This window comes from Schistocerca nitens, chromosome 7 (genome assembly GCF_023898315.1).
Source record: "Schistocerca nitens isolate TAMUIC-IGC-003100 chromosome 7, iqSchNite1.1, whole genome shotgun sequence".
Classification (NCBI taxonomy): domain Eukaryota; kingdom Metazoa; phylum Arthropoda; class Insecta; order Orthoptera; family Acrididae; genus Schistocerca; species Schistocerca nitens.
Window position 1 is genome coordinate 82,741,525 of NC_064620.1, and position 11,141 is coordinate 82,752,665.

The window sequence follows — 11,141 nt, forward strand, 5'->3', positions numbered from 1 at the left end:
AGGGTATTTATAAATAAATATCGGGGTTGTAACGATTTATAATATTTATTACTTAAACTTACAGTTATAAATGATATGTCAAATGAAAGAGGAATTCAAACAGTTTTACCAAGATTATAAATGTTCAATGCGAGCACCATTTATCACACGGTACCCAAGCGCTGGATAGGCCGCAAGGGGTAGAGTGACAGCGATTGCTTTGCATGGCCTCCACATTCACCCGACCTAACGCCATGCGATTTTTTCCTTTGGGGCTTCATCAAGGATCGTGTGTACGTGCCTCCGCTACCAGCAGACCAAGAAACTGGACTGAAGCAGCTGTTGCTACAGTCACTGACGACACACTTATCAACGTTTGGGAAGAACTCGGCTGTAGACTTCATGTGTGCCGTGTGAAAAATGGTGCTCACATTGAACATTTAGAAGGTTCTTGGTAAAACTGTTTGAGTTGCTCTTTCATTTGACATATCATTTATAACTGTTAATTTAATATAATAAATATTATAAAGTGTCAAAACGGCGATACTCATTTATAAACACCCTGTATAATAGTCATTAACGACACAACTTCACACCAGTTCTTGTATTACAAAAAATAATCAACTATAGCAATAGACAGTATTCTACACACAAATCACACGAAGACCTACACTTTGTTAGCACACTGGACTCGCATTCGGGAGGACGACGGTTCAATCCCGTCTCCAGCCATCCTGATTTAGGTTTTCCGTGATTTCCCTAAATCGCTTCAGGCAAATGCCGGGATGGTTCCTTTGAAAGGGCACGGCCGATTCCCTTCCCAATCCTTCCCTAACCCGAGCATGAGCTCCGTCTCTAATGACCTCGTTGTCGACGGGACGTTAAACACTAACCACCACCACCACCACCCACCTACACTTTCTTCTATGTTTCATTTTAAATTTTGTACGAGAGTCATATAATGCACGTTACGCATTGGAAATATGTAACACACGTACCAAAGAAACATCAATAACGAATATGCCTACTCTCCTGTACTTTGCAAAAAAAGAAAAAGAAAAAAAGGAATTTCATTTTCTAAGTTTTTACAATCACAGCAAAGACAATGTTGCCTAGTTTTTTTAACTACCATATGCTTTAACTTTAAAATGGAGTAGAATAACGCATAATAAACGAGGCCTGTTCAGAAAGTAAGCTCCGATTGATTGCCAAATTGAAACCACAGTGAACATCAGAAATGTTTTACTTGTAACAATTAGCTACACCTTTCAGCTACTTCTCTACGTAGTCGCCGTTCTGACTTAGACTTTTGTCATAGCGTTGTACCAACTTTTCAATAGCCTCATCATAGAAGGCAGCCGCCAGTGCTTTCCGCCAATTCTCCACGCTGGCCTACACCTCGTTGTCTGTGTCATAATGTTGTCTTCAAAGACAGCGGTTCATGTGACCAGAGATGAAACTCAGGGGGAGACAATTGCGGACTGTATTGTGGGTAATCTCACATTTCCATTTGAAAACGATGCAGGAGCATCTTCATTGCCCCTGCAGAATGCGGCTGAGAATTGTCTTGAAGAAGAAACAGCACGACAGTTATGTAATGTTAGCTGCATAGCTTCAGGCGAAATTTCTCACCAGGCCCTCGTACTTGGCGGCAGACTCTATTCTCTAGACATCTTTACGCACTCACTGCGAGCTCAGAAATGAGAAGAGCGACGTGATGCTAACTGGGGTTATACTAGAGATACTACCCAACACATCTGTGCAAAGCTTTATCGGATTTTCATAGTCGTTTCCATTTCGCGACCGTTCGGAGCTTACTTTCTGAACGCCCCTCGTATTATACCGTCCTACTTAAGGTAATCAGTTATCTTTGTTTGTTTTTTTACATTTAAGATGTGAGCACGTGTTTTGCATTTGACGAAGCATTCATCTTGACGGCTGATTAGAAACCAACAGTCTGCAGAAGAAAGGAATTTGAAAATAAGCGTTAAATTGTTGTTAGTAATCCCGAAATACGAACCAAACAAAAATGGACATTGGACATTATAGCCGATGTATGTCTCATAAACTGTAATAAAAATACGTCGTTTTGGTATTAAGCCATTTTTTAAATATTACTTTTGTATACGGGACTATTAAAATTCGGTGTTAAAGACAGTACGTCGTTAAAAGCGATGTCGCTGTAACCAGCATCGGCTCTATTCACCTGCTCTTACGCCTCCTGCAGTTGGTATTGGATCTGTTAACAGATGACCTACCCCATAAGGCTCGCAGACACGCAACACCCACTACCAACGACGGCGGTGATAGATAGCACTGCAGAATGAATTTTCACTCTGCAGCGGAGAGTGCGCTAATTTGAAATTTCCTGGCAGATTAAAACTGCTTTACTTTCCACGTGCAAGTGTTCTACTGTTTGAGCGTTCCAGGTCCAACTCACAACCCGAGGTTACACCTTCACCTCCGCCAGTATTTCATCTCCTACCTTCCAAACATCACAGAAGTTCTTTTGTATGCCCTTCGGGACTAGTACTTCCGCAACAAAGGATATTGCGGAGAATGGCCTAGCCCCACCCTAGGGGATTGTTTCCAGGCTAAATTTTCACTCTGCAATGGAGTGTGGGATGATCTGAAAGGATTGTTTGGGCACAATCAGTCAAGATCGAGATTTTTAGCGCCGATGCTAAACTCTGACGACACGAGTATTGTTTAACTGCATTAAGGAAAATAAATACTCAAAACCAAAATATTGTCGTGGTAGTTCTTCTGTACGCGCGCGCGCACACACACACACACACACATACACACACACACACACACACACACACACACACACACACATACACAGACAGATTCTTACCACGTCAGTTCTTAAATACACAGTTTAAAATACGGACGGAAGTCAGTAATGAAATGATTAAAATACTAAGGCAGCACGTGAATGGCATATCACTGGACTGGAGAAGCTTGAGCCAGCCAGTATGTGACGTACTAAAACGTCCGGCCTTTGAGCTTAAATTGTGGTCCTGACAAGGCACGAAGTTTTAAAAGCCTTGCAACAGTCTTCTCATCGTTCGCTAAAACGGAGGGTTAAGTGCGCCTTATGCATCACACGTAAGGAGGGGAGCTAGGTTGGAGTCCTCTCACTACAGCAATGGTTCCAAATCTGTGAGTAATTAGCCCCTTAGGAGTAAAATGAAATTTTCTGAGGGTTAAAAACTAAACGATTTGATTCTGTTTCATTTACGAAACTAAACTATTTTCAAAAGATCATTACTATTATCACAGACTTGTAAGACTATAATATTTATTATTTAAGTTATCAATACTTACTTTTCCTCAATTAGTAGCGTTAATCCGATGGGGGTTACAGGTTCCTCACGTAGCCCGCCAACTACACACATACGGTGTGCTTTGTCCTGTACATCGCTGATGATAAAAGTGAGCCATACAGGTAACAAATGCTTAACATCTCAAGAAAATGTCTTTTTCCCAGTTGCAGTACATGCAGCCGTCGAGAAATCCCTTCTTTACTCGCTTCGAAACAGATAAATGAATTAATTGTCAGTACCACACAGCAGTAGCTACATAAGGCTATAAGCAGTATTATCATTATTAGGCTGGCTAGAGACAAATCATTAACAGCCTGAAGACGTCCAATTTGTGCCAGTTCAGAAGTAGGGAGTCCAACAATCAAGTGATTCACAAACAGTAAGTTCAGTGCACAAATCTTGATTTGTCTGATTTCAGATAGGATTGCAGTGTGTAGGTTAATCATATGCCGCAATGGAAAGGAGCAACGCTGGGGAAATAAGTTTTGTAGCATGTGTCAACCCTCACTTGGATAGTTAGCTTTCTTAACCGAGAAGCAGTTGTGGGTGACACTTGCGATGAACCACAAATTGGTTCATCATTCAAAAAATGAGGAATTTTCATTAAAAAAATGGTTCAAATGGCTCTGAGCACTATGGGACTTAACATCTGTGGTCATCAGTCCCCCAGAACCTAGTACTTAAACCTAACTAACCTAAGGACATCACACACATCCATGCCCGAGGCAGGATTCGAACCTGCGACCGTAGCAAAAGCGCGGTTCCGGACTGAAGCGCTCTTAACCGCATGGCCACACCGGCCGGCTGAATTTTCATCATTCTTGTTTTTCATTACAATATTACGTTAGCTAAAAACGATAACGTGTTTCGGTTTTCGTCTAGTCGTCTGAGGAGCGTATTGGGGGAGATTTGCAGTGTACTATTTCATTCTGCTTAAAAATTAAATGACATTCGAAGCTGTATTGCTCCTCTGCTCGTCTCTCTTTACGTGTGAACTGCAGCTGGCCACGCTACTGCAGCAAGTAAAGCAGAGCACAAAACGTACCCTTATTACCGTACTTCGCAGTACCCACGACGGCTTGGCTACAGTCCCACGTGAGTTCCAGCAAACGCGAAAGAACACATAATGCAATGTTTACATCAGGTTTATTCTTATGGTGAACGGATTATAGACTAAGTGCCAAGTGTCGGGTCGCAGTATTTGCAGTCTAGCGTCAGCGAACGGCGCCACGTGACGTGTTTGCTGCAGTTGCGCCTCTTGTGGATGCTAGCGGCGGCTGGAGTAAGTAGCCAGTTCGCCATACCGGTTCTCGGTATGGGCGGGGAATCCGAAACTCTATCGGATACCACAGCAGGTGAGTGGGTTCTCCTCGAAAACATTAGATGCCTAAGAGACGCAGCGGGAACGTTGCATTACGATTCCGTACACGGTACTCAGAAACAGTCGGAAAAGTTTTGAAAGTTTCCTTTAAAATTATTTTAAATGAAAGTTTCCTGTCATCATTATTTTGAAGATTTCCTTTAATAAATTTTTAAGTAAAATTTCCCTGCAATAATTATTTTCGTTTTGTTTGACTTTGAACTGACATTGTTGATTGATTGTAACTTTGCTGTTGTTTAGCTTTGGTCTACTTTGTGCATTTCGAGCCTGCGAGAACAACCAAATATTTCTGCTTGCGACAATACAACATGTATTTGGGCAGTTTTACAATCTTTCTAAACCAGCGTGCAAACTGATCAAATCCTGGACTTAACTATTAATCTCTTTAATTAAACAAACTGGTGTCTGTCCGTTAATGATTTGCTTAATAATGCTGTTCATGTAAATCGTCCCTTTGCGTTGATAATTTCTGTAGCAAACTGATCCTGAAATGAAGAATATTACCTCGCAACTGCTTGGAAACGCGTGCTTGCTGCTCTCTGTGCGGCAGCTGCCAATTTCTAACTACAGTTGCTGAGAACTTCGTGCAGTGCTCCAGACAAGTAAACTATTTTATACCGATCATAGAGTGAGACACCCTTTAAATAAAAAATGACTTGGGTCGAGAATGTGGACAATGGTCTTAGGTGAAATATTTATTTAGCAAACTCTTTTTAAATTATCTGATATATAATTACTCGTATACAATTCATGTAACAACACTTATTAACATTGACAAAGTGCACCATTGATACCAAACTCTTACTCTCACAAATGTTTGGCAAATCACTGTGTGTGTCGTTGTCTTCAGTCCTGAGACTGGTGTGATGAAACTCTCCATGCTACTCTATCCTGTGCAAGCTTCTTCATCTCCCAGTACTTACTGCAACCTACATCCTTCTGAATCTGCTTAGTGTATTCATCTCTTGGTCCCCCTCTACGATTTTTACCCTCCACGCTGCCCTCCAATACTAAATTGGTGATCCCTTGATGCCTCAGAACATGTCCTACCAACCGGTCCCTTCTACTTCTCAAGTTGTGCCACAAACTCCTCTTCTCCCCAGTTCTATTCAATACCTCCTCATTACTTACGTGATGTACCCATCTAATCTTCACCATTCTTCTGTAGCACAACATTTCGAGAGCTTCTATTCTCTTCTTGTCCAAACTATTTATCGTCCATGTTTCACTTCCATGCATGGCTACACTCCATACAAATACTTTCAGAAATGACTTCCTAACACTTAAATCTATACTCGATATTAACAAATTTCTCTTCTTCAGAAACGCTTCCCTTGCCATTGCCAGTCTACATTTTATATCCTCTCTATTTCGACCATCATCAGTTACTGTGCTCCCCAAATAGCAAAACTCCTTTACTACTTTGAGTATCTCATTTCCTAATCTAATTCCCTCAGCATCACCCGACTTAATTCGACTACATTCCATTATCCTCGTTTTGCTTTTCTCGATGTTCATCTTCTATCCTCCTTTCAAGACACTGTCCATTCCGTTCAACTGCTCTTCGAAGTCCTTTGCTGTCTCTTGACAGAATTACAATGTCATCGGAAAAACTAAAAGTTTTTATTTCCTCTCATACAGATTGAATAACATCGGAGAGAGGCTACAACCCCGTCTCACTCCCTTCCCAACCGCTGCTTCCCTTTCATGTCCCTCGACTCTTATAACTGCCATCTGGTTTCTGTACAAATAGTAAATAGCCTTTCGCTCCCTGTATTTCATCCCTGCCACCTTTAGAATTTGAAAGAGAGTATTCCAGTCAACGGCAAACACTAATGAACATGAAAAGCCGCGCGGAATGGCCACGCGGATAGAGGCGCCAGTGACGAATTGCGCGTCCCCTCCCGCATGGTACCCCTCGGGCATGGGTGTGAGTGTTATCCTTAGCGTAAGTTAAAGTTAGTTTAAGTAGTATGTAAGTATGCCGACCGTTGACCTCAGCAGTTTGGTCCCATAGGAATTCACCCACATTTGAACATTTGACAAACGAAAATATCTTACTGTGAAAATTACTCAATCTTTAATGAAAAATCTAAAGTTTTCTGATGTGGATGTCTCATTCAGCAATGATTCTAAACTAAGCGCAACTACAGTGCCACTAAATAAAAAATATTACCTTAATTCCTCTTAACACTCCTTTCTAATTTCATTAAATCTCATTGCATTCTAAATCACTAATCGGATCCTGGTCGTCTGTTTCACAGTATTCAAATAGAAATCGTTTTACTTAAACACAGATGCACTTTGCGTCGACATTACCATGAATCCTCTGCTCGGCGTCTGTCTAACTACTACTCTAACGATACAACTCCCGCTCTCCTTGCTGCCAAGCAGCGACGACAAACCAAGCACATTGCCCAAAGACACATCTACTCTGAACGAAGACTGTGCCCGAATAATAAGTAATTTCAAACTGTCGCTTAGCGTTTGAGACATCCAAAGTATGTAAAAATTTCAGAAACTCTAATAACTAACTCCCAAAAGACCTGTTCAGTTTTTAAAGGTGTTGCAGGGTATATTATGCTGAGAAATAACTGTTGCGAAAAAAATTCCATACGTTCTACCGTTTCCGAGTCAATTAGTCTTGAAGCTAGCCTATCAGGCTGTTTCGGGCCAAAATTCAAGCGCCCGCCAGAAAACACGTGTCAGCTGCTTTCATAGCGTAGATAGTAGCGCACGAGACTGCACAGCCCTTGGCTCGGGTTTTATCTTCACTACCATTTCATGTTCAATGTTGTAGCGTTCTCCCTTTCGGTTTTAGGAAACCAAACGAAGACACGTTTGGCGACACCGTCTCTGCATTATCAGCTCTGTGAGCCGCAGCAACAGTTCTGATAACAAACCGAGCGGGGTGACTGAGCGGTTAACCGACTGGACTCGCATTCGATAGGACGATTGTTCAAATACGCGCCCTGCTATTCAGGTTTCGGTTTCCCGTAGTTTCCCTAAGTCGCTCCAGGCAAATGCCGGGATCTCTCCTTTGAAATCCCACTACCGATTTCTTTTCCCACCCAAGCAACTATTCCGAGCTAGTGCTCTGTCTCCAATGACCTCGATGTCGACCGGACGTTAAATCCTAATCTCTCTTCCATCCCTACTTCTGAATTGGCAGTGGTCGCAGGGGTTAAGCGTAGTGACCGAGTTCTGGGGCGAATTACGAGTAATCAACAAGGCACCCAGCACAATAATTGATTCAAAACTTGGGTATCGGGACTCCAGCTTCTGTTACTAACAGGCCGGTCGAAACCGTCAACCATATTTAATTTTAACAATAATTCAACGAACCTTGCTTTGGTAGCAGGAGAATTACTGTGTTCACATATGAAAATCCAGACTGCTACATTTTGATAAAATGGAATAAGCATCGTAGCATCTGAATCCTTTTCGTAAAGACTTACCTTCATTTCGTCAACGGTACAAAATAAGAGAGTTCAAAGTAGACCTCCTCAGCACTTATATTCAATTTCACTGTCACTGTAAATTACTCTGGTAAATTTCATCCGCCAAGCGCCTGTCAGTTGCACACGCAACATTTTGTACCGCGCGTTATGTATTTTGCATGACCACTCCAAATTTGGGGTACAAATACCGAAAATTTCTACAAACTGGGTTTGCCCACTACCGCTGTTAGCGGCTTAGTGTCCTGCGCAGTAAAATGCAAATATGTATTTTACGTGATGTATTTAAGTGGAGGTTAGCGTTTACAAACTGAGGACCATTTAAATAAACAAAGATTAATCTGTTTCTCTATGGGGAGTCCCCTACGAAAGTTTGCATGCACCTGTCAAGTGAATTAGTGAGACTTCACGACTAAAGCATCTGTGCTGACGAAAAAGAACACTTAACGTAAAGGAGGTAGGTTACAGGAGAAAAGGACCACATGTTTCTCATATTTCGGTGTTAAAAATAAATAAATGGATCTGATAGTCTTCAGTTGAGGAAGATGTCAAAAATTATGACAACGGATTATTAGTTTCTCTGAAGGATTGTTAAAGTCGTTCATGTGTTACTCTGAATTCTTAACACAATTTTCTAAATGTTTCAGAGACGCTAACGCACATATTTTCGGGAAAAAATATTATATTGTGCTGAAACTGCTATTTCTTTGCTACTAGAGGAGGTAGTTTCATTCCTTCCTCAGTTACTGCCAAAATCATCCCATTTGTAGTATTCCCTCTTCACTTTTTTACTTAGTGAGAATCATTCAGCCTACAAATTTATTTTACATATGTATTCCATTAGTGATTTCGAGCCTTCATGGCTGATTATTTAATAGTAAGTTTTACAGAAACAGCTTTTTATTGGTAACTAAACATTCCATTCAGTTTGAGTCCCACAGCATTAACATTTACTCCGATTATTCATCAAATAACTGTGTATTCATCGAGTCCAGTTCTTATTTTGTGTTGGAAACTTACATGTGCTTCATTTAACTAAACACACATGGTGTTATATAACAAATAACGACTAATATTGCTAGAAGGAAAAGTTCCATGAGTTGGAACTTACTCGAAATTGGTAACAGAACAACCAAACGAAATGAAACCACAATGCTAAAATGTCGCTGTGTCTGTAGTACGTCAGCGTTTAGTAGTATAGTCTAACTGCTGAGGGATCTACAGGATGGTCAAAAACAGACTGGAAAGCTTGTAAGGACGTTGCAGGAGAGGTTGTGCTGATACATAATTGTTAAGAAAACATTCGATACGTTGCGCCGTTTCCGAGTTATGTAGCACTGAAGTTAGCCAATAAGGTCGTTGCACGCGAAAATTCAAGCACTTTGTACGCGCTAAAATGCGGTACTGCACTAATAGCTGTGGGTCCGTGAGTTATCACTTGTCGAAGTGTTTTTTACCAGTTAAAATTAGTCTTTTTCGGAAGCGATACATCTAAGCTGAAAATGTTGGAACACGTGAGGCAATACTGACCCTACGACTTAGAAAAAAGATTAAGGAAAAGCAAACCTACGATTCTGGCATTTGTTGACTGGAACACTTTCTTTCAAATTCTGAAGGTGGCAGAGGTAAAATACAGGGATCGAAAGGCTATTTACAATTTGTACAGAAACAAGATGGCAGTTATAAGAGTCTAGGGGCATGAAAGGGAAGCAGTGGTTGGCAAGGGAGTGAGAAATGTCCACAGCTCGTGGTCGTGCGGTAGCGTTCTCGCTTCCCGCGCCCGGGTTCTCGGGTTCGATTCCCAGCGGGGTCAGGGATTTTCTTTGCCTCGTGGTGACTGGGTGTTGTGTGATGTCCTTAGGTTAGTTAGGTTTAAGTAGTTCTAAGTTCTAGGGGGCTGATGACCATAGATGTTAAGTCCCATAGTGCTCAGAGCCATTTGACCCAAGGGAGTGAGAAAGGGTTGTAGCCTATCCCCGATGTTATTCAATCTGTATATTGAGCAAGCAGTAAAGGAAACAAAAGAAGAATTCGGGATAGTAATTAAAATCCATGGAGAAAAAATAAAAACTTTGAGGTTCGCCGATGACATTGTAATTCTGTCAGAGACAGCAAAGGACCTGGAAGCGCAGCTGAACGGAATTTACAGTGTCTTGAAAGGAGGATAGAAGATGAACATCAACAAAAGCAAAACGAGGACAATGGAATGTAGTCGAATTAAATCGGGTGATGCTGCGGGAATTAGATTAGGAAATGAGAGGCTTAAAGTAGTAAATGAGTTTTGCTATTTAGGGATCAAAATAACTGATGATGGTCGAAGTAGAGAGGATATAAAATGTAGACTGGCAATGGCAAGTAAAGCGTTTCTGAAGAAGAGAAATCTGTTAACATCGAGTATAGATTTAAGTGTCAGGAAGTCGTTTCTGAAAGTATTTGTATGGAGTGTAGCCATATATGGAAGTGAAACGTGGACGATAAATAGTTTAGACAAGAAGAAAATAGAAGCTTTCGAAATGTGTTGCTACAAAAGAAAGCTGAAGATTATATGGGTAGATTACATAACTAATGAGGAGGCATTGAACAGAATTGGAGAGAAGAGAAATTTGTGGCACAACTTGACTAGGAGAAGGGGTCGGCTGGTGGGACATATTTTGAGGCATCAAGGGATCACCGATTTAGTATTGGAGGGCATCGTGGAGGGTAAAACTCGTAGAGGGAGACCAAGAGATGAATACGCTAAACAGATTCAGAAGTATGAAGGTTGCAGTAGGTACTGGGAGATGAAGAAGCTTGCACAGGATAGAGTAGCATGGAGAGCTGCATCAAACCAGTCTCAGGACTGAAGACCACAACAACAACAACATCGAAGAACGCGTTTGGCTACACCGCCTTTGGCAGGCTGCTTGAATTTCCGAGCGCGACGATCTGATTGGTTAACTTAAATTCTAAACAACTCGGAAACGCCGCAACGTATCGAATTTTGTTTCTTAA